We start from the raw sequence: 22594 nt of genomic DNA, 5'->3' as shown, positions 1-22594 counted from the left end.
CTCCAGGCCAGTGGGTCTGCTCCATCTCCACCTCTTCTTCCTCGTCTTCTCCCTCTATCCTCTGTCTCATGTGTCTCCTCTCTCTAAAACCTCCAGCCACGCCTTTCCCTTCCACTGCCCAATCACAGGCTCTAGCCTTTATTTTCAGTTGGGGAGCAGGTCACCTGAGTTTGTGATCTGCTCCTCCTAGGAGGTAGGATTAGCATCAAAATACAAACAGCACCAAGGCAATCCACAACAGGTAGTCACTTACATTCGCTGGCCAAATTCCTTTAAAAAGTACAATTAACAAAAAGTGACACAAAACTTAAAACAGAAAAAAATGAACAGGTCACTAATATATAAATGTATCCATTGCCAATGATCTACATACTGAAACCACTTTGAGTGGGTAAAATCGAAAGTCTGACCGTACAAAACAAGATATAGCCTGTCTGGGACATCAAAAATAAAGAATGCAGCCAGCATTTGGGGGTTTGGGGAAAGCTCCATTAAGTGTCCAGTGCTTTAACACAGCCACATCAAGGTGAGAAAACCAGCTCTCTTAGACAATTACACATAGGAGAGTTCATCATAAATCTGCCACACTCATTATTGTAAAATGTACGGTTATTTTTCCTAGGTAGTTAGCAACATCCTAAAAAGGACTTTATTGATTTGACAAGTACTAACAAGAATGTTCCTTTAGTGACTTTTCTTGTATTTTGTTTTGATTTATCTCTGGGATAGAACCCACATCCTTGTGCACTCTGAGCAAGGACTGTCCCACTGAGCCAGACACTAGCCCTTGGCATTTAAGACAGTGCCTCACTGTGCAGCTTAGGCAGCCTTTGAACTTACTGTGTGAGAGCCACCATCATGGTATTTCTTGTTTTTCTCAGTGACACACAGTGCATTGGTCAATTGGTAATAAGAGAAGGGATTTTGCTTCTTACAAAGACCCTCTTCCAGTGCTGTGGCTTCTTGGCAAGACAACTGAGATTGCTGTTGTAGCACATCCCTGACCCACACTAAGGGGAAACCTTCCCCTGTGGTCACTAAGACACCAGAAGCAACAGTGAATTGGCCACTTATAGGCTTGTTTTGCACCTTCTACTGGGACAGAAAGTACTTGTCCACCTTAAAGCACATTTAGAGAAATGAAAGGAAACGGCCGATATATGACAGAATAATCCTACTGGCATTTCATAATTGTAAATAAAACACACCAAGTATCCAAGTATCCTGCAGTATATGGAACCCCCATGACAAATGATTGTTCAACCCAGATGCTACCGACACTCTGCCTGAATACTCCGGCTGCCATAGCAAAGTACCTTAGACCGGCTGTCAGAAATTACAGGAACTTAGTTTCCCTCTGTCCTGAAGGCTGGAAAGATTAAGCTCAGAGTTTGGTCAGGGTTCTGCTTCTGGTTGGGGCTGCTCAGTGGCCTGGGAGAGGGAGACCTGAGGCTCTTCTTAGCAAAGCAATATCTCGTCCTCCCACTCCCCTTCACCTGATTGATTCCTTAGTTCAAATGTGGTAGCGTTGGGTCTAAGCGCCTTCCATATTATGACCTGGAAAAGGAGGGCACAAGTCAGTACTGTTTGTTACTATTAGGCTCAACAAAGGAAGGATCCTTGTAGCTATAAGTTACACCAGGCCACGGAAGCCAACATCGGATCTTTGGAAATCCATCTATCTAACCTCCTGGCCATGGTTTTAGAGACACTTAGTGTATTCTTCCAGCTTCTCTCTGACAAGTTTCCCAAAAGTATTTCCCTAATTCCTTTCCCTCTTCAACCTCTATGTTTTATATGCTATATTCTCCTCTTTTTAGTCTAAGAGACAACCCTTAGAAAATTCAGCTCCCATGATTCTTTGCAACATTTCCCCACCATTACCATCACTGTCATAATTTGTACACTTCTGTTTTGAATTGAAATGAGCTAACAGCCTATCTTTTCTGATGGGGCTTGAACTCTTAGTCAATAGCATTTGCAATCACAAGCTGTGTGCTCAAGCAAATACCTCTTCAGTTTCATGAAAAGCTAACTAATGTCCATTGTGACACCATATATTTTTATCTTCAATTCATCATTGTTTCCCCCCTTCAATTCCTATATAGAAAACTATGATTTAGCACAGATGCCATACCATGCCTTCACTTCTTCTCTCCATATTCTGTTGATAGTATTAGAGAACAACTTTTTATATAGTGATTACTCATTGTTAATGTATGTACTTATGTACTCTAATAGATAATTATATTTTATTTCTTTTTACCATTTTAGTATAGAATAAATACTCTAAACCATATTTGGCTCTTATCTGGATAAGACAGACTTTAATCCTCAAAACTCCCTTCCACCAAAGCGTTGACAACACCAGCAAAGCTTCTATCAATAAAAAAGGCTGACTTGCCCCGAGTTTGTGATGGTTATTCTGTTGAAAATTTAACCATATAAATGAAAAAAAGAAATGAAATTCATAACTTTCAAAGCAAAGAATTCCTATTACAAATCTCAGGAAATTTTCTAATCAAAGCAAGTCGTGATGGCATAAAGAGATGGTGTTTGGTGGTGACAGAGTGGTGGTGTTTTGTGGCTGGCTGATGTCCTGGAGCAGTTTCTGGAGAGAAGCTGTTGCTTGTTGACCATTGGGAACAAGGTTCCATCTCTAGTTGTCTGGTTGGATCTGTTCTGTGGTTTCTTCTTCACTATTTTGAACTAAGGCCAAAAACAGTCTCAGGTCTTCTTTCTAGTAGGGTGTCTGTGAGAACCACCCCCCATGCTGTGTAAAACACATTACCGGCTCATCCTAGAATGTTTCATCCATTACTCTACAGTGTCCCCCCATACCTGTACATCTCTAACAGGCTCCAGCACTGTTGCTGGTGGAGAGATCTCGTTTTGAGAACCCTCAAGCTCAGAAAGGGAACTGTTGAAAGAACATACAGTAATTGGAGTTCCTCAAGCTAAGAATTGCCTGGTGATAGTAGCTTCCAAGATAGAGGAGACTAGCAGTGGACACACAAAAGTTAAAAGACTTGAGCAAGCATCAAGACAAACCATGAATTTTCTCAGAGGCTTATAATCAAACAGTGCAAGAACCAGTGTGGAATTCGCACCATAGACCCACAGCAATCCCGTACTTACCTACCGCAAACCAAACCACACCTCCCTTTCCTCTCTGAATTATCAGCTAGACAACAAAGGAAGTCTTTCTTTCCTTTTTGTAAACATGAAATACATGAGCGAAGTAAGGTTTTAATTTCCCCTTCCGTCTCCATGTCACACACATAAATTTTGTCATTGCTAATGAGCTCATCCATTCAAGGTGGTAGGTAGTACGTTATGCATCTGAGCAGGCAATTTAATGCCTTAAGAAAAGGTAGATCCCTGGGAGGGGCAACATGCATCACCAGTCTCTAACACACAAAAGATGTATGTTGAAAAATCAAGGTCTGTGCCCAAATGTGCAATGTATTTTTATCCCAAACCCATTCCAACATTAGAAATATGGTTTCAACTAGATTGAAGATTTTTCTTCTCCTAAGAAATGTGAGGGTTGCCAGCGAGTGATGGAGTTTCCAGAATTCTTCTCCCAATGCTTAACAGATGAATTTATTGGATGAAAAAGTAAGAGTGACTCCAAGCTTCTCTGGAAGCTTGCCCAAATTCAGCAACAGTGATATCAATAAGTGTCACATAGAAGCATGCATAAAAGATGGGGGGAAAGGGAAGCAAACACACAGCCACTAAAAAGACAGTAACACGGAGCAGAGCTAACCGTGATGGACCATTGGAGTCAGGAGAAGAGACTTGCTAATCCATCAGCACTGCTTGGGGGCTCATCAGGGGGACCCAGGAATGAGGAAATGAAGTATTAAGGGTTCAAGAACACAGCACGTCAGCCTTTCCATTCTCCGGGGAGATTATGAAATCTCTAGCCATTCACAATATGCCTTCTGTACAGAGTGCTGCAGACTGCCCCAGATTTTGCAAACACCAATAGGTTCAAGAGAAGTTGCCCAAAGTTGGAGATCATGCAAGTATCTTCATGTTGAAATAATAGAATCTTTCTTCATGGTGGAGAATTCAAGGAATTGGGCATAAATTCATACTTCTCCCTAATTTAAATTCCAAACAGCTGACGAGTGACAGCACCCCCCAAGCACATTCTCTTTGCTTATCTCTGTTCATACAATAGAGTTCACCAAGTGTGCACATTTTCATCGAGAAAAGCACTCATTTGAACAATATTTGATTTCAAACCATTCCCTCAAGAGCCAGCAAGCTCCCAATGTCTTTTCTTGAGTTTCACTGACAATTCCAAAGTTCCCACAAGGACACTGAATTGTGTGCAGGCACACCCTGCGTAACTTCCTTTCACTAGGGTATGTACTAGTAGGGTATAGGCTGGATATGGCCACTGAACATGCTTTTATATCTGCCCTGAAACCAGGCAGGTCTCTGTGATCTCAGCTTCCTATGTGAGCCACTCTGTGGGCTGTGGCTATCGTTTCTAGTCACCTTCCTGACTTCTGAAATGTGACGTGACACAAGTAGAGTCCTAGTCCTTCAGTTCACAGTGAGCAGAAGCTTTGCTCCTTTTAAAACTATAAACAGCTTTATATAAGTAACGCTGTCATTTAATCCTTTCTGCCACCTAATCCAGAAGGCTTTCCAAGAAATAGAGTTTGGCTGGGGAAGGATAAAAAGACTAGACTCCAAAGAGCTGGGCCAAAGTCAGTATGAGACAAACAGGCCCTTAATCTTCATTTCACATCTGCCCAGCTCAGGGCTTCAGGCCCAGGGTTCGTTCTCTCTCTCTCTCTCTCTCTCTCTCTCTCTCTCTCTCTCTCTCTCTCTCTCTCTCTGTGTGTGTGTGTGTGTGTGTGTGTGTATGCATTTTCCAAGGGTCTGTCATTGTTAAGTACAGTTCCTGAATAAATGCTATTGAAATTACATGGGAGGGATCAGTAAATAGCATACACTATATAAAAGTCACTATAAAATTGATATGTGATCACGTTACTACTTCCATTCCCCTAAAATGTTGCACCTTCATCAAAAACTGTATTTCATTAACACTCTGTGTTAGTCCCTGAGTCAAACACAAGCAGGTAAAACTCACTTCAGAGTTTGCATTTTAATAATGAAAACAATACATCACACATCACGGAGAAGAATGGATCTCAGTGTTTCAGTCTGTCAGAATGTTGTTGCTGTCCTATGGAGAGATCCTTACAACCTGATGATCAATGATAGGCCACTGTGCAAAAAGGAAGTGCTTACCTTACAATTCTGATATTCAAAGCACAAATAGATGCATTTTCCTATAATGGGAAGAAGGCCCTTTAAAACACACACACACACACACACACACACACACACACACACACACACACCTTTCCAATCTTCATAAGCATCTAAGTCATTAGCTTTTCAAATGGAAGCTTCTACCCTTTCTTCCCAGAGAGCTGCAATATTCACCCAACTGAGCCTGCTAGCATGGCTGCAGAAACAAATTGGTAAAGAAGCTATGGAAACTCAGCTTGGGGAAGATCCCAATCACAGAGACCTGAATGACAGAAAGACAGGAGGGATTCTCCAAGCTACACTGACTCTCATAGTATTGCCTGTCTGCAGAAGCCAATCTCATAGATTCCATCATGGCATTTACTGGATTACCAGGATTATTACATTCATTAACTAATCAGTCCCTCTCACTCTCACTGTGAGAGCAACCAAGCTTTAGGACTGAGATAAGACCACCTTCACAGTGCTCTTACTAACAACAGTCTACAATTGTTTTGAAGGCTACTGCTGTGTGGAACTCCATCTCATGCCACAAGCTTGGGTCCCCAATGCCAGCAGAACCTGTATAATATCACTCATCATCATCATCATGGATCCCCATAATTGATGGAAGAAATGAAAATGAACTTTGTTTTTAACTTTACGAAGAAGAATTCTCTAAGCTAAATCATAAAGACTTCTATCATGGTCAGTAAACTTTGCTCAATCCCACATGCTTCCTCTCAGAGGTACAACTTAGGCAAGCAGTGACTGGTATCAAATGAACTTCATGCTAGCCATCACATAATAACAAAATGTCTCTTCCACATTGAGGCCACGCTTCATGCCTGGTTCGTTTCCCTAGAGATCTCTGGCAGCGTTTTCTAATGAGTTTCCCCATCATTGAAGGTAGTGTTGATGGAAAATTCAGTACAATGTGGATGGAGAATTCACTACCCAAGAATGTGTGCCATCACTCCCCACCAAAAAGATGCCTTGGTTTGTTCATTGTTTGAATTGAAGCAGGTCTTAGAGGCTTTACTTAATGGTTTGATTTTTAAGAGAACTGAAATTAAACAAAAATTATTTTTCTCAAGGCATAAAATTAGCTAATGAGATGTAAAGAGGCATTTAAATAAATCAGACAGAACCAAACTAAGGAAGGATTGGTGGCAAGCAGAAGACAGGGAATTGAATGCTGGGGGCAAAAATAATGAAAGCAGCTTAATTAAAAAAAATAAAGACAGGCAAACTCAGATGGTATCTATTATATATCTATCTCCTCTCCATCTGTCTACCCACCTGTCCACCTACCCACCCATCCTCCCACCTACCCACCCATCCTCCCACCTACCCACCCATCCTCCCACCTACCCACCCATCCTCCCACCTACCCACCCATCCTCCCACCTACCCACCCATCCTCCCACCTACCCACCCATCCTCCCACCTACCCACCCATCCTCCCACCTACCCACCCAGCCATCCAGCCATCCATCCACCCACTCACTCATTTACCCATCCATCCATCCATTCATCCATCCATCCATCCATCCATCCACCCACTAACTCATTTACCCATCCATCCATCCATCCATCCATCCACCCACTAACTCATTTACCCATCCATCCATCCATCCATCCATCCATCCATCCACCCACTAACTCATTTACCCATCCATCCATCCATCCATCCATCCATCCATTCATCCATCCATCCATCCAACCATCCATCTTTGGGCTATAATGCAAGAGTGCTATCTTCTTCCAGAGCCATATCTTACATCTTATAAATTCTTCTCTTCTGAAATGGTAGAAACACCCAGGCTGTCTCTTCCCCTAAGCCTTTCAACATGCATTGGCTAATAGTCAACACTCTTGTCTGCAGCTTTTTCATTCATAAATTCAACCAGTTTCAGATAAATAATATTTGAAAACAAATGCACCTGTATAAAACATGCTCAGACCCTTTTTTTCCCTTGATTCCTTAAGCTGTACAGTGTAACAGCTATGCGCACAACACTCATGCTAGACTAGGTGTTCTATGTAATCCAGAGATGATGCAAAGTCTGTGGGAAGATGTGTCTAGGTTATATCAAATGCTACATCATTTTATAAGAGGGACAATAGTATCTGGGGTTTGGGTTTTGGCAACGTATTCTGAAACCAATCTCCTAAGGATACTGAGGGATGAACTTAGCAACACTGAGTCAAGTGTCCAGACGTTTAGTAGTATATTGCACAAAGCAAGGCAGACAGGTCAGTCTCCTGTGTCAGGAATGGAATGGGATGGAATGGTGCCATGTTGCGCGTCTTCCTAATGTGGCTGCACTTCTGACAGTTGTTTTGCTATCTCCTGTCTGATTTTCAATCCATAGAATAGAGCTTACTCCATGAGTCGCTCCTCACCCCGTCACTCTCTCCCTCTCATAGAATGGCACAAACACACTGGAAATAAGATGCCTTCCAGCACTTTTATTTTCTAAGATTGAAGCAAGAATATATAAGAGGAAAGAGTGAGTTGTGGAATTATACATGAGTATTCATATATACACACATATATGAAACAAAGAAAAACATGATCTTGAGTTGGCAATCATTCTCTCTCCCTCTCTCTCTCTCTCTCTCTCTCTCTCTCTCTCTCTCTCTCTGAGCCCCAAATCAACATATTCAGAGCCTGAAAAATTAACTGGTTAGTACTAGGAAGACTATACTAAACAACAAGTTAAGCCCAAATTAGTTTCTTCATAGCCCTCCCCTAAACTGTACACACTCAGTGACTTCAAACTGACACAGCAAATACCCCTCTACTAACTACACAGAGGACCCTGGGATAGACACATCGTTGTCCTTTCACACAATGATAAAGAGGATGAAGCCACAAGGACATGCGGCGTACACACTGGTCCCCCAACTACAGATCACAGGACACCTGATCTCCAGCAACAAACCTGCACATAAGTGATCTTTCCTCCCTTATGTGAAGGAGTGAGTAAAGAAGGGGGGCTTTCCTCCTCCTCCTCTTCCTCCTCCTCTTTCAACTCCTCCTTCTCCAACTCCTTCTCTACTCTCTTCCTCCTCCTCTCCCCCCTCTTCCTTATTCACTCCCTCCTTGTTCTTACTCAAGACAGGCTAGCTTTTCTATTTTGTTGGTTATAGAGAATGAGAAATGAAGAGTAGATTTTTTTTCTTTCATAGCGACACCTCTCAGGGACTCGGGTATGAACTATGAGGTTGCAGACTGTGGTGTGCTAACTTTACCCTCTGCAGCATCCTTCGCAAGAAACCCTGATTAGTGACACTGAGGCAACAGGAACGATGAGTACATCTGCTACCCCTAGGCCGATCAAGACATAGAAGTTAGCACTGTACCAGTTGTGTGGAATCATCCAAGAGATCAAATGGTAGTTGCTGAGGAACTCCATCATCCCTACATGGTTAACTGGGATTCGGAAGTTGAGTCTTTTTATAACTTTGACAGATAAAGAGGGCAGATCTTCACAATACTGTGCAGGAAGCAGCTGCATATTTTGGCAACCATCGAGAGATGAGAGAATACATGAAATATTGCTTCAAGAATATAAAGGAGGAATCTAAATAGCCAAGAGAAGACCAGAGAGTGAAAACAAGAATTCATAAGGAGTTTCTCTCTGATGTGGTTTCTCAAAGGTACTGTATTCAAAAGCAGGAACCAGGGATCAAGGAGACAGGGATAGCAGCAAAGGACTTGGAAGAGTGAGCACCAAATTGAGGGAAAACTTTCCCGAGAGACACTTAAAAAGTAATCAGAAAAACAGACTGAAGATTCAGAAAGGGCAGCGCGTCTGGAGCCTGCAATGGAGAGGAGCACTGTGAAAGGCCACCTCCTATATCACACTCTTAATGGACCGAGAAATCTGCTATGCTAATAGCTCAGAGCCAATTGCTTTGCATGAGGTTCTGTCTAGTCCAAATGACTTTGACAAACTTCAATTTCCCACTTTAAACAGAGAGTGAATGATCGTTGCAAGGTGCATGCCTCTTTAGGGCCACCATGTTCATCTGGTGGGAAGCTGTCCTTGAGAGGCTGCTTATAGGATTCCAAGGACTGCTGGATTAGCCACTTTCACTCTGGCCCTTCTCCGCTCTGGAATGGCACCTCCTGTCATACCTCATCTGCAGAGGATGCTGGTCACCATTAAGCATTTCCCTGCTCTCCACCCACTGACCTGGCATGGCTACAGAGAACTCATGCTTGACATAAACGTAACAATTTCTGTGACTTGAGAATGATGTTCTGTTCTTCAGCTGGCTACTTCTCTCCCTTGGTGAGTTGTACATAGATCACACATATATAACAGGCTGAGAATGACCCCAAAAGCCTGTCACTGTGCTCTGAAATAAAAAAGCATCCCCAGTCCCCGTGGTTAAAAGCCAGTGCTCATTACTAGGAGATTGGTAGCTATGAACTATGACCAAGGGAAGAATCGTTTAGCCAAGACATGAAAACCTGTGTATCTAATTGATGTCACTTGGAGAAGGGCCTTCTCTACAAGCCAGCCAGGTAGAAAGATGGAGAGAAAACTGATCGAAATATTCTGAACTATCTTTTGAAAGGGAACTAAAATGTAATGAGATTCTTCTACATGCCATAAACTTCACTCTCTAATTTTGTAGCCTCCATCTCACTAGAGCTTGCCATCATTAGCTTCATTTTAAATGTGTGTGTGCTTGGAATCAGAGTCGAAGTCACTCATTCAAACTCACACACTGGCTCTCTGGCACAATGAGAAGCCTTATTTCAGACTGTTTAAATTCACTTTCTGAAGATCATCTCAACTGACACGGAAAAAGAACAGGGGAATTCTGGTGTGAGTTCGTGATTAAGTTCTCCACAGGTTAGATATGAAAGGGAGGGAGGTTCCTTAGCATCATTAGGACTATTTCTGTAGAAGCCAAAAGCTAAGGACATTGCCTACGTGAAAAACACGAAAGCTTCCCACTGAAGCCCAGGGCAAGGCAAGGATGCCATGCTCTCCAGATCTGTTCAGCCCAATGCTGGAAACATTATCCAAGATAGCAGAACTGAAAAAGAACAGAGGTACCAGACCAGAGAGAGAGGGGGAGAGAGAGAGAGACAGACAGAGACAGAGACAGCATCTTCTTATAGGTGATATGATCCTTTACAAAATAACTTAGAACTAAGTGAATTCAGTTAAGTGTCAGGATACAAAATCAATAGACAGACTTAGTAGAATCTTCACATGCAAATAACAGTCTAGCTGAGAAAGCATTAAAGCACAGTCCATCCCACAGTGGCATTAACAATAAGGAGATTAAGGATGATTTAAAACGAGGGCATGGGCAATCTCTAATCTGGAAGCTGCTCACATTCATATGAAGAGATAAGACTCTGAACCCACCCAAATAATGCTGAGGAAGCGAATCAAACCTAGTGATATTGTGAGTCCTGTCTTAAATTATATTACAAAGCCATAGTAATTAGATAGTATGACATGTCAATAAGAATGGGCATTCAGCACAGTGGAACAATGTGGAAGGGAAACTCAGTAATGGCCAAACAGTGCAGTCAGCTGCTTTCGATAAAATCACCAGGAAGATACAAAAGATAAAGAATAGTCCCTTCCAAAGATGTGCTGGGATTGTCATATAGAAAGGAATGAAACAGAGAGGGTGGCTTGTGTGAGCCCATGTGGAGGTCAGAGTAACGGCACTTGCCACCAAGGCCGATGACCTGAGCTGGATCCTAGGAGTCATACAGTGGGCAGAGAAATGACAGGAACTCCGTGAACAGGGCATGTTTCAGAGCCGCATGCTGGCCATGGGAGCCATTAGCCCAAATTATTTCTGTAGTGAAAACAGGACTTGGACCCAGGGTCTTGAATGACAGAAAACGTAGAGGGAGCTAGAAAGTAAGTGTTCTGAGTGAAGAGCTATAAGCAAACAGGGAATGCTTCATAAATAGTAGGATAGGGTTGAGGTAAAGTGTTCAGAGTAAATAATGGCTTGGGAAGATTCTAGAAAGAGGCCCATTCACCAAAAGAACATATCATTGAAGGTTGTCATTAGATATATTGCAAAGATCTTTTGTGTGCCTCTGTGCCTGGGTGTGCATGTGCATGTATGTGTGTGTGTGTGTAATGCACATGCACATGCACATGCCCATGCACATGTGCACATGTGCACATGTGTTGAAGTGGAGATCAGAGAACATCAAGCTGTCTGCCATCTTTTTTGAGACAGGGTCTCTCATGACCTAGAATTTACAAGCTAGATTGGCTGGCTAACTAGCTGCAGACCCCAGGGATCCTTGTTTCTGCCTCCCATGCTGGAATTACAATTGCACATCGTAACATGCATTTTGGCTTCTTTTTTTTTTTTTTTGGTTCTTTTTTTCGGAGCTGGGGACCGAACCCAGGGCCTTGCGCTTCCTAGGTAAGCGCTCTACCACTGAGCTAAATCCCCAGCCCCGCATTTTGGCTTCTTAAAATCTATATTTTAAAGGACCGAGTTCAGTTCCTAACACTTGCAAGGCAAACACTTTACCGAGTCATCCTCCTGCCCTGGGGACCTCTGGGTTTCCTGCTTTGGACTGTAGAGGAGGCAGTGATGCCCATCCAGGAGATGGCTCTGGGGCTCAGGTTTGTAACGTAGCTTCCAACCAAAGTCCTCATCACTGCAACGTGTCTTTCCTGTAAATATGAGTGATATGCATTTCAAGTGAACTTGAATCAAAAGGTTTTTAAAAATACTCCCAGCACTCCGATTTGAAAGAAGAAAGAAGAAAATGAATTCACTTCCGTTTGACTTCTCAGAAGTTAGTTTTGAGCAATTTTTAGCTCAGAAATGTTCAACATGAAAGCGTCATTACAGCTCATCTTATCTTCCCAGGCATGGAAAGGAGTATGGTCACCTCGCAGTCTGCTTTCTCTACCTGGGTAAGCATTAGGACGCTGTCTTCTCTGACCATTCATAAATTGCCGAGCTTCATGCCCAGGATACTTCTGCACACCTGGAGGTGAAAGCAGCCTCCCGTAGAACCTTTGCTCAGCAATATTAGAATTATTTTTGCAAGATACGGGACCTGGCAAACATCACTTTACTTTTTGCTAAACAGCAGCGCCCATGAGGTGCTGCATCAGGTCTGATGGGGAAGTCCAGCCCAGCTCTGCTACCCTAGGGAAGGACAACTTCCCTCAGATACGGCTAGAGAGACAGACAACTTGAAGCATCTCCATTTTCTTTTTCTGGATCATTTTTGTGTGTCCCCAAAGCTGGCCTTGAGTACAGTTTATTCCCACAACACAAAGGCATATACAGCATTAGCAATCCCTGCGGGAGAAAGCCTCCCCCTCCCTTACAGTTGCAAATCTTTCTCCAAATACTGGCGTGAAAATTACTACAATAAGTAGAGTCAAACTCAGAGCCTCCGGGGAGGGATTCATCAAGACTGTGCAAAGTGGTTTACAAATGTCATGTTATTATTTCTTAAAATGGGTTAGGCAGGTGTTTATCCATGCTTTTCTATAGGCCAAAATAATTTCATATTCTCCACTCTGACTCCTGTAGACTGGAGATGTTTGCAGGCTGTCACAAAAGGAGAAAATGAATGCACAGGAGTGCATGGAATATTAGAGCTTCAGGGGACCTCAGAGTTCAGCTCATTGAGCCATCTCACAGTGCCAAGGCCAGGCAAGTTGAAGCGACTTCCCTCAAGTCACAACCTGGACACTTTAATAGACAAGGTTGGCCTGAAACCCAAGTCAGGCTACTCTCAATTCGAGATGAGTCTTATAACACCCCAGGGGAAGCAATGTTAATTCACAACAGCAAAAGACTACAGTGCTATATAAATACTTGGAATGCTCATACCAAGCCAGGGACAGTAGGATATTTTTTAAATTCGAGGAAATGTGTATAAAAGAATACATATTTTAAAGGTAGAAAAATATAGAAGAGAAACACAATGGTTCAAAAGATAGCCTTAGATATCTGTCTTCCTAACCTAGTACCATCATTTACCGAACCATATCCCTACACTAAAATGTGTCCATAAACTGATTCTCTTATACGTAGGGACCACATTATAAACACCATTTTCTAACCAGCTTTGGGGTATATCTTGTTTCCAAGTTGATAAATCTGTATTGACTCTGTATTGACCCTCTCTGTCTCTCTCTGTCTCTGCCTCTGTCTCTGTCTCTCTCTGTCTCTGTCTCTCTATCTGTCTCTGTCTTTGTCTCTGTCTCTCTGTCTCTGTCTCTCTATCTGTCTCTGTCTCTGTCTTTGTCTCTGTCTCTCTGTCTCTGTCTCTCCATCTCTCTCTCTCTCTGTCTCTCTCTGTCTCTGTCTCTCTCTGTCTCTGTCTGTCTCTCTGTCTCTCTGTCTGTGTGTGTGTGTGTGTGTGTGTGTGTGTGTGTGTGTGTGTGTGTGTTGCTCCAGACCTTCTAATTGAGTTCCCAACATGAAACTTCTATACTGTCTGGTTTTTTCTCTTCTACATGCAACAGAAAGGCAATGGGTTGACTAAAGTGATAGTACCCTTCCAAGTCGTTCTTCCTAACAGCTGGTCAGCACAGGCTCTGTGACCTTTCTTAGCTGTTTCCTCAGCTAGCAAGCATGCTTCTTTCCAAGAGTAACTTGGTGTTTTAGAGAACAGACTGTGTAGGGCATCCTCAACACACACTGGTTATTTAGTTATGATATTAACTTAATAGTATATTAATTCTATAATTAACAATCATTTTGTGTATGTGATAAACACGCATGCATGTACAAAAGTTTGCACATGTAGGAGTACATGTGTGTGCAGGTGAGTGTGTATGTATGGGTCCATGAATATGGAGAGCTGATACTGACTTTGAGTGTCTTCTTCAATTGCTGTCTATTTAATGAGGAAGGGCATCTTACCTAACCTGGAGCTTGCTGATGCCAACTAGTCTAGCTAGCCCTTAGGGGCAGTCCCCAGCCCCCACCATGTGAATGTGAAGAATTAAGGTAGTCACCATACTTGGCCTGATTTTATGTTTCCTGTGGCTTTCTTCATAGTAAGTTCTTGATCCACTAAACCATCTTCCTCACCCATCAAGATCTCTATACCTAAATCTTTGTGTCTGCTCTTGTTCTCCAAGAGAACCAGTCTTAGAATTTCAAAGTAGAAAATATGTGTAGGTAGTTTTCACACTTATCACCTCTTGAAAGATTATGCCAAGTTCTCTTCTCTCAAGAGTCAGGAGTGTGAGTATTAAACAAAACACACCTCCACTTCATGGCTGTCAGGAAAGTTAGTCTGTTCTCACACATTTTACTGGCGTTTGTATTTCCTTCTCTTTCTGTTTATTTTGACTCCTCTTTCCCACAACTTGATGTCTCCAGAATTCATCAGGAACTTCACTTCTAGCTTCTATGGGTCAAGAAAGAAAAAGAGTTCTCTTAACTATAAGTATCATGAGGGCGGAGACTTGGGTATTTTCCTCCATGCCATTATTCAGAAAGCCTGCTTGTCAAGCACAACCAATAGACACTGACATAATTACTGATCAAGTGAATGAATGAATGAATGAATGAATGAATAGATGGATGGATGGGTGGATGGGTGGATGAATTAATTAATTGTACCTAACAGCTACAAGAATGGATTCCTAGCTGAACCCTGTGAAAGCTATCCTGACAAAAGCTAGAGGCTTGCACAGCCTTTCCTTTATTTTAAGTAAAGAAAAGACACCTAGGCTGGGGTCCCAGATCTGGTGGGGCACTCATTACCAAAACATCCTTTCTAACAGTATGGCTTTTTCATCATGACACCAAGCACACAAGCAAAGTACTCACTTCACTACACATTGGAGAAGCAGAATCCGAGCACGCATCACACGGATGATGCAATTTTAAAACTTCAATCCTATGTCATATTCACAAGATAAGTAAGCATGGCTCTGTGGGCAAGCAAATGTATTAACAATGGAAGAAAGGAACAGCACATGAGCTGCTGACTCTACCCCTCAAGATGCTGGAGACTTTACAGGTCTTTCGGATGTTATAGGAGCCTGGCAGGTAAGTGATGGTGGGCATGGACCAGGCAAGGGGTTCAGACCTTGCTTTAAAAGTGATGCTTACCTCTTGGCGCTAGCAATACCAAGAACATGGGTTAGAATGTTACATGATTAGAATGTCAGTTCCGTCTTTAAACATTGGCCAGATGTCATGTCAAATAAAAGGTTAGATCTGACCCACAGGGATAGTCTGCAACCAGGAAGCCAAACACTTGTAGAAAATAAAGGAACAAACATACAAATGAGGTGTAAAGTCCCAGGGATGCTGTGACAAGAGAGGATTCTGATTGTGGAGTGACACAGAGGTAAGACACCAACCCCACTTTCTAGGCCAATGTTGAGATGGACCAAAAGGATCCTGCATACACTGAATGGACCCCTCCTTCTTTAAAACCTCTGAGCATTAAAGAATTGGTGTACAGGGTACAAGTGTGGGAGGCAGCCAGCATGTGCAGGATTTTAGGTGGATGTGTACTCCAGTGTGAGTGGCTGTCTAATCCAGAGATGGGTCCAGTAAGTCATTAAAGAATGACTTTTTGGGGAAGAGAGCAGGCTCACATCTCAGCCAACTGGGTCCTCCTGCAGGTACAACATTTTTTTCATACTGTTACCCCCCAAAATCACTCACTATACCACCAAACTTAGAACCCCCAAACAGTTGTGGTGAGAACCCACAAAACTCAGAAGCTATGTAGCCTTACACTGCAAAATCTGTTCTGGCAGACACCCATGCTGCCATCTTCCCAGCACTGCCTAATCTCTTTCTCTTCAAACGGCAACTCGTGTATGGTGTGCTATTTTTTTCTGTTTGGAAATGCTCCAGCTGAACACTTGCCTGGTTGCTATGGTAACTATCAGGTAGCACCGTCTTTTTGCCTGGAGCTGAGACTGCCAGCAAGAAAGCCAATACACTAGTATATTGTTTCTTCCTGGACTAATCTTTTAAACTGTAGCCTATAGTGTTCCCATAATATATTCGATCAGAAGCTTGAGTGGTTTATTGAATTTAATGCGCCATGGCTCTCCTTGGACCAAGCAATGCATTCAGTAGTGGGCCTTTATCCTGAGTTTTTCTCCTTTGCAATGAAAAGTGTGAGACTTGCTTTGGTGTTCGTTTTTGTGATTTCTACAATTCTAAGAAAGAAAATGGATTTGTACACACAAACACTCTGTCTTTTTAATCTCACACTCGTTCAAGAATTATTTATCTTATTTAGACAGGACCCAGGTGGGCCATTTGCCAAACATCTGATGTTGAGATAGTATACATCAGCAGGAAAAAGCTAATTCGCTGCCGTGGCTAGTGGACACAGTTAGAAGGCAAAAAGTACAGGCTGGTGGGTTCGAGCAAAGCAGTGGCTGTCTATTCAAAACTCTTCAAAATACCTTCTCCACCTGTGTCCTGATGGAGGAAATGTGCCTCTCAGCCTCCAGGAGAATTCGAAAAAGAGGGAGAAAGGTAACAACTCAGAGCGCTATGAATGGCAGGCTTGTTTGGGGTCAATAAAGACCAGGGAAGAATGAGAGTTCAGTGAGGGTTGTTGTCTGGGTGTGCTAGAATTTTCACAGGATTGAGAGGCAAGTGGGCAAGCCCTGAGGCTTTGTCCCTCTGTGGTTGTGTCCCTTCCAGCATGGAGCCACTCAGGGCAGGACTGAACCATATAGGCAATGGCTAGATAGGCAACACAAACTTAATGGTATTTTGCCCTTAATAATTTATTGATATATAAAACTATTAGAGAATTATAAAATATTTAAGATCAGGGCTTTCTTTGAATGGATGTTAGCTGAGTACCTCCCTGTATTGACTTTGAAAATCAGAAAGTACAGGCACACATACTCAGATCAACTGTCCAAGCAGGACCTCTTTGATAATATACTTCTCAGCCTTTTACTTATTAATAGTTTTGTGAGCACCCACGAATCCATCATTTTCTCTTTATAGTTCTAGATGTTTTAATGTTATGAAGCATACACAGATGAGGGAAATGGGCCACTCCTTTCAACTACCTTCTAATTTGGCAGGGAAGGCTGCTATTTGCCCTAAAGATAGACCTATGCCTTTTTCTATACCCCCAAAACCAGTGACTGAAACTTTATTTAGAAAGAGGATCTTGTAGGTGTGATCTATTCCAGAAAACCCGAATGAACCTTAAATGTGACCCCAAGCATCCGTCAGAAAGGCAGAGAGTGATATGACTCACAAAGCCACAGGAGAAGACTATATGAAGACAGAGAAAATGGTCCAGCCTCATCCAAGAGATGTCAAGCAATTCTACCAGAAGTGAGCAGCCACAGGAAATTTCTCATTGCCCCAAACAAAATGCCACCATGTTGCATCATGACTTCAGGCTTCTGGCTTCCTGCTGGGAGAGAAGGAATTCCTCTCATTTAAAAATAATCAGTGTGTTACTTATCCAGTGCAGTCTTAGGGGTCTAATACATAGGATGATATGACGTGATTGGTACCATATGAATGATGTGAGTAGTTGCTATGGCAGCCTCGGAAGTAACTCAGTATCTCTTTGCCAAGCATTTTACATGCATTCTTTTAATTCTTCAAATGATTCCATCAAGCATTTACTGTAACTACCACCATCTTATGAGTGGGGTAACTGAGAATCGATGTAAGTTCTAGGGTCATCAATCTCTCATAGGTCCTAGAATAACCAGTTTTTATGTTACCTCCACAAGTTTCTCATTACAAGATCAAGTCCAAAGCCTTGATTGGACTTCCTATGGTCACTACAGTCTGGATATACAAATTGTCCTCCCCTGTTTTCTCTGACAGTAGGATGCAAAGAGCAGCATACTATAAAACCACTGTCTTTATTGCTTCCTGAAGGTTCTGAAGATTATTAGTTTTCTTATCAAGCACTTATGAAGTGTGGTTAAGAGTACCAATAAATAAATAAAAGACATCAAGTATAGAAAACATAAATTAAATTTTCTAATTAGGAATATAAAATGAAAACAATTTAATTTAGCATATATATATGGTCTTTGTCTCTGCCTCTCTGTCAATCTCTGTATCTCTCTCTCTCTCTCTCTCTCTCTCTCTCTCTCTCTCTCTCTCTCTCTCTCTTCCCTTTTCCCTTCAGAAATAGGATTAAAAAGTAGACTGTGATCTTTAGGTACTTGACTCTTTACTACACTGACAGCAGGACTGCAGAACTTCGGGACAGTTTTCTAATACATCAATAACAACAGTTTACAGAGATTTGAAAGAGGCTGGGCAAGCATAGGACTGGAATGGATGGGATAGAGCCTCATGAGTAGTGCCTAGCAGAGAGAGAAAGAAAACAGAGACAGAGCGAGAGTTGGGAAAGAAAATGGGCAGCAGCTAGCTCAGTGAAGCTCTTACTTTGAGGAATACCTGCTGGGGTGGGGTGAAAAAGAAAAGCCAATAATATTGAAGTCCAAAAGGAATCAGATCCTCTCCCTAGACTTAAAACCAAATGAATTAACTTTAGTTCAGTAATTGTCTAAAAGGCTCTGGGATATCTCAGGGTCCTTTGCTGGGATCAAAGTCTATTTTTAGAGAAGTTAATGCTTTCACAGTGTCTGCTGTTCAGTTTTTGCGTGTGTCGATACCTCTATCCAAAGAGACATCACTAACATTGAAAGTGTTGGAGAGGAGTATTTTCCTTGTCACTCAGGCTCAGTTCTGCCTCCTGGCTGCCCAGCACAGAGGCAATGCTTCACTGATGTGAGCTGAATGCTGAATGGGATTTAGTGGTGTCACTCTGCCAGCTATGAGTTCTATGACCTCGGGGATTGTACTTAGGTTTGTTTCCTGATCTGTAAGTGCAGATAACACTGTGTGCTTCCCAGGGTGATGAGCATAACCAGAAATGGCAGGTGCACAGTGCACTGCACAGATGCTGACAGCTTACACATAAGGTATTGTTACGTTGTCAAGACCGTGTTTCAGAAAGCCATGTGGTTAGAACAGAAACTAGGGAACGGTAAACTTGACTTTCCAGTTCATTTCATTGGCTCACTATCCACAAAGGCTATTCAGCATCCTCAAGCTAGTCTCCATTTATAAAATGAACATACTAATATTTATTTTATTAGGAACATTGTGGTGAATAAATGAGTTATCATATGTAAGAGTTATGTCCTTATACACTTATACATCTGTATATAAATTAGAAAATATTCTTTTCAATGAAAAAGTAAAATGGAAATTGCCAATAAAAATAGCTGGATACATTTGTGGTTTCTTTTTAATTTTCTAATATGTCAAAATTGACAGCAACTTTTCTTTTTAGATTTTATTTCCATGTGGAAGGGTGTTTTGTTGCATGTAAGTTTGTATACAATTTGCATTTTTGGTATAAGTGGAGGCCAGAAGTAGGTTTCAAATTCTTTGGAACTGGAATTAGCATATGGTTGTGGGCTGTCTTGTGGGAGCTGGGAATTAAACCCAGGTCCTTTCAGCCATTGAACCATCTCTGCAGCCCAACACCAACCTTATTTCTTCTACACTCTCCAGAATTCCTAAAGTTAATAGCTACATATCAACATATTTAACATTCCTCCTCAGTTAAAGAAAAAGAAGACAACCCTTATTCCTCTATTTAGAAGAACAGAGAACTTTGCAAATGTCCAAGTATCATAACACAAAACTCAAGGATGTTCCTTCTTCTTTTCTCTCTCACTGATTGCAGTTCTTGGAGGTAGAGACAACTAAAGCTTCGCACGTTCTCTGTCCCAGATGATGTGCGATGAGTGGGGAGGGCAGCGAAGAAGATCTGAGATCTCAGAATTCAGATTTTCAAGTTCACACTGCCTCTGAGTGCCAGTCCACAATGTCACGTCTACATTGTTGAAGACATGAACATGAAAATATGACAATTAGCAATGGCACTTCAGGCCCCCGAATCCCATGGGATTTATCCTGATCAAACATGGTTCATATCTAATTTCAAAAATTAGAAATGGTTTGAATATACTGGAAACTCTTAACATATATGCTGATAAAAATAAATAAATTAACTTGGTACTGGGCCATGGCTATAGTCAAAGGAGGCATGTTTGATTCAATGCACTTGGCTGTTAATAAACATGTTTTCTAGCCACCACTTCATATGCATGCATGTGGTTGAGTGATCATAAGACTCTGGGTTTATTAAAACAAGGTTCCTGGGAGATTGGGCCTCATGGTCCAAGGATAGAGGAGGCAGGTATGTGATGGGAATATACTATTCACGGAGAATAAAACTTCTGAGGTACATCAGTAGGTTTAGCAAAATGTATAGTAGCCACAGATTGAGAAGGATGGTTTAGAGAGTCCAATTTTAGCAAACACCAAGCTCTTCTGGCTTTGCACTCTTTTCGTTTAAGATCTTCATCTCTTCTGCTCTGGTTGGAAATTGAAACAGTCATACCACAATTCAATAAAAAAGGAAAACTCTTGGGAAATAAGCTTGGAAACTAAACCTGCAGAAAAACTTACAGAACATCCTGTTGTTTATTTTGTCTAGATTGTGTCAAGACAGTGATTGAAGTAGATCATTGGTTAATAGACTCTCATTAGTTTGCTTAGCAGGTACACAAGATAAAGAAAGGCTACAAGAGAATAAACCTAGCAAGGCTATAAGAAGATTGGCATCACTAGAATGATGAAATTGTTGGCTAAAGGGGGATTTCAGAGATATTAGGACTTGTAGCTTTTTAATTCAAGACTTTAGTGTGCCGTGAAAGTGTTTGATTTGAAAGGCTGTGGAAGTGGTTCTCATCCCTGTCTGACAACCTAGTTCTAGACAAGTCCTCATGCTAGACATTGGTTTCTTAAGTTTTCAAAATGAGGGGATCATATTCATTCGAACCCTTTGATTCACAAGAGGAGAGAATCTGGCTCAAACTGACCTGACTTTTAAGAGAGACTTTATTGATTTCTATAGCTGCACACAGTATGCCAACACCAGGCAGAGCTGAAAAGAGGTGCCCAGGACATCTTTGCTCTCCAACGAGTGTGCTCTCCCTCTGTGACACAAGGCTTGTCCTTGCATCTCTGGGGTTTTACATCCTGAGAACTTCAAGCACAGCGACAATAATGAAGAGTTTGTATTTCACCGTGGTTTAAAACTAAGGCTCCAGAACTGTGTTCCATTAGCGGTTTGGGTTTCAGTCGAATCTCCCAAACGTTCACCTCATGATGAGGTGAACATGAATGATGTTCTCCCGTGAAACATGAAGTGCATACAGTCAGGACAGAGACTGTGAGGGAAGACTGGGTTCTCAAGGAAAATCAAGTATCTGAAAGAAGGTAAATGGCTTATGGGAGCCCCTTAACTGGATGTCGAATACAATGTGAAACTGTTGACTTCAAAAACTATTCCAACTAGCTAAGGCAATCTCTGAGAAACTTTCTTGTATTGGAAAATTATTAGCAAAAAGAACTGGTGATTTTCTCAAGTGTCATAAAATAATGCAGAAATAAATTCATACTCTCTTCACTTGTAATCCCATGTTCTGCTGTATTTTGAGGGTTCTAACTCCAGCTGTTGCAAGAGACCCAGGAGAAAAGGATTCAACTCTCTGCCTGCAATCTCTCCAGGGAGGTATCCTTTGTTCCTTCTGGAGATGGTGTTAGGAACCTCTGATAACCAATGGTAGTCAAAGGATGGTAGAGGGTAGGTACTTGACTCTGAGCATGTCACAACACAGCACTGTTCATAGTCCAACTGAACATGCTTTGAGTTCTCAGTTTGGATGTCTAAGAACACATTCATGGTTGCCATAGCAACTGCCTAGAGGTGACTCCTTGTAGAGGTGGTAATGAGGATGCTGTGTCTTTTTCTTGGTCCCTGAGGTAGGAGGGAGAGGGGCCAGGTTTGAGTGATTTCCCCTTTTTAAAGTTTTTTAGATAATAACGTGCAGCCAGTATTAGAAGTCCCTGGCATAGCCCTTTCAAGTTTATTAAGACAGGTTTGACTGAGTTCAAATAGTTTGTTCGATCTCACATACTTCCATTTCACTGCAGAATACCCCACAGTCTGTTCCTGCTATCTATTTAAAATTGCAATACTATTATTACTTTTATTCCCTTCTCAAAGGACCTCGTCCACTCTGGCACATCATGTGATTGCCCGCTTTCCAAGGTGCAAACTCATGAATATTCTTAATTAGAACTGTGGTTTCCTGATCTTTCCAATCCAGCTAAGTTGGAACTTAATTACGGCAAGGGACCAGGAACATCTGGCAGGTCTAACAACCATGATCTGTGCTTCTGGATGTGCCCTGTGAGTTGC

This window comes from Rattus norvegicus, chromosome 9 (assembly GCF_021556685.1).
Source record: "Rattus norvegicus strain SHRSP/BbbUtx chromosome 9, alternate assembly SHRSP_T2T, whole genome shotgun sequence".
In the NCBI taxonomy this organism is placed as follows: Eukaryota; Metazoa; Chordata; class Mammalia; order Rodentia; family Muridae; genus Rattus; species Rattus norvegicus.
Note: the sequence above shows the minus strand (reverse complement) of the source record.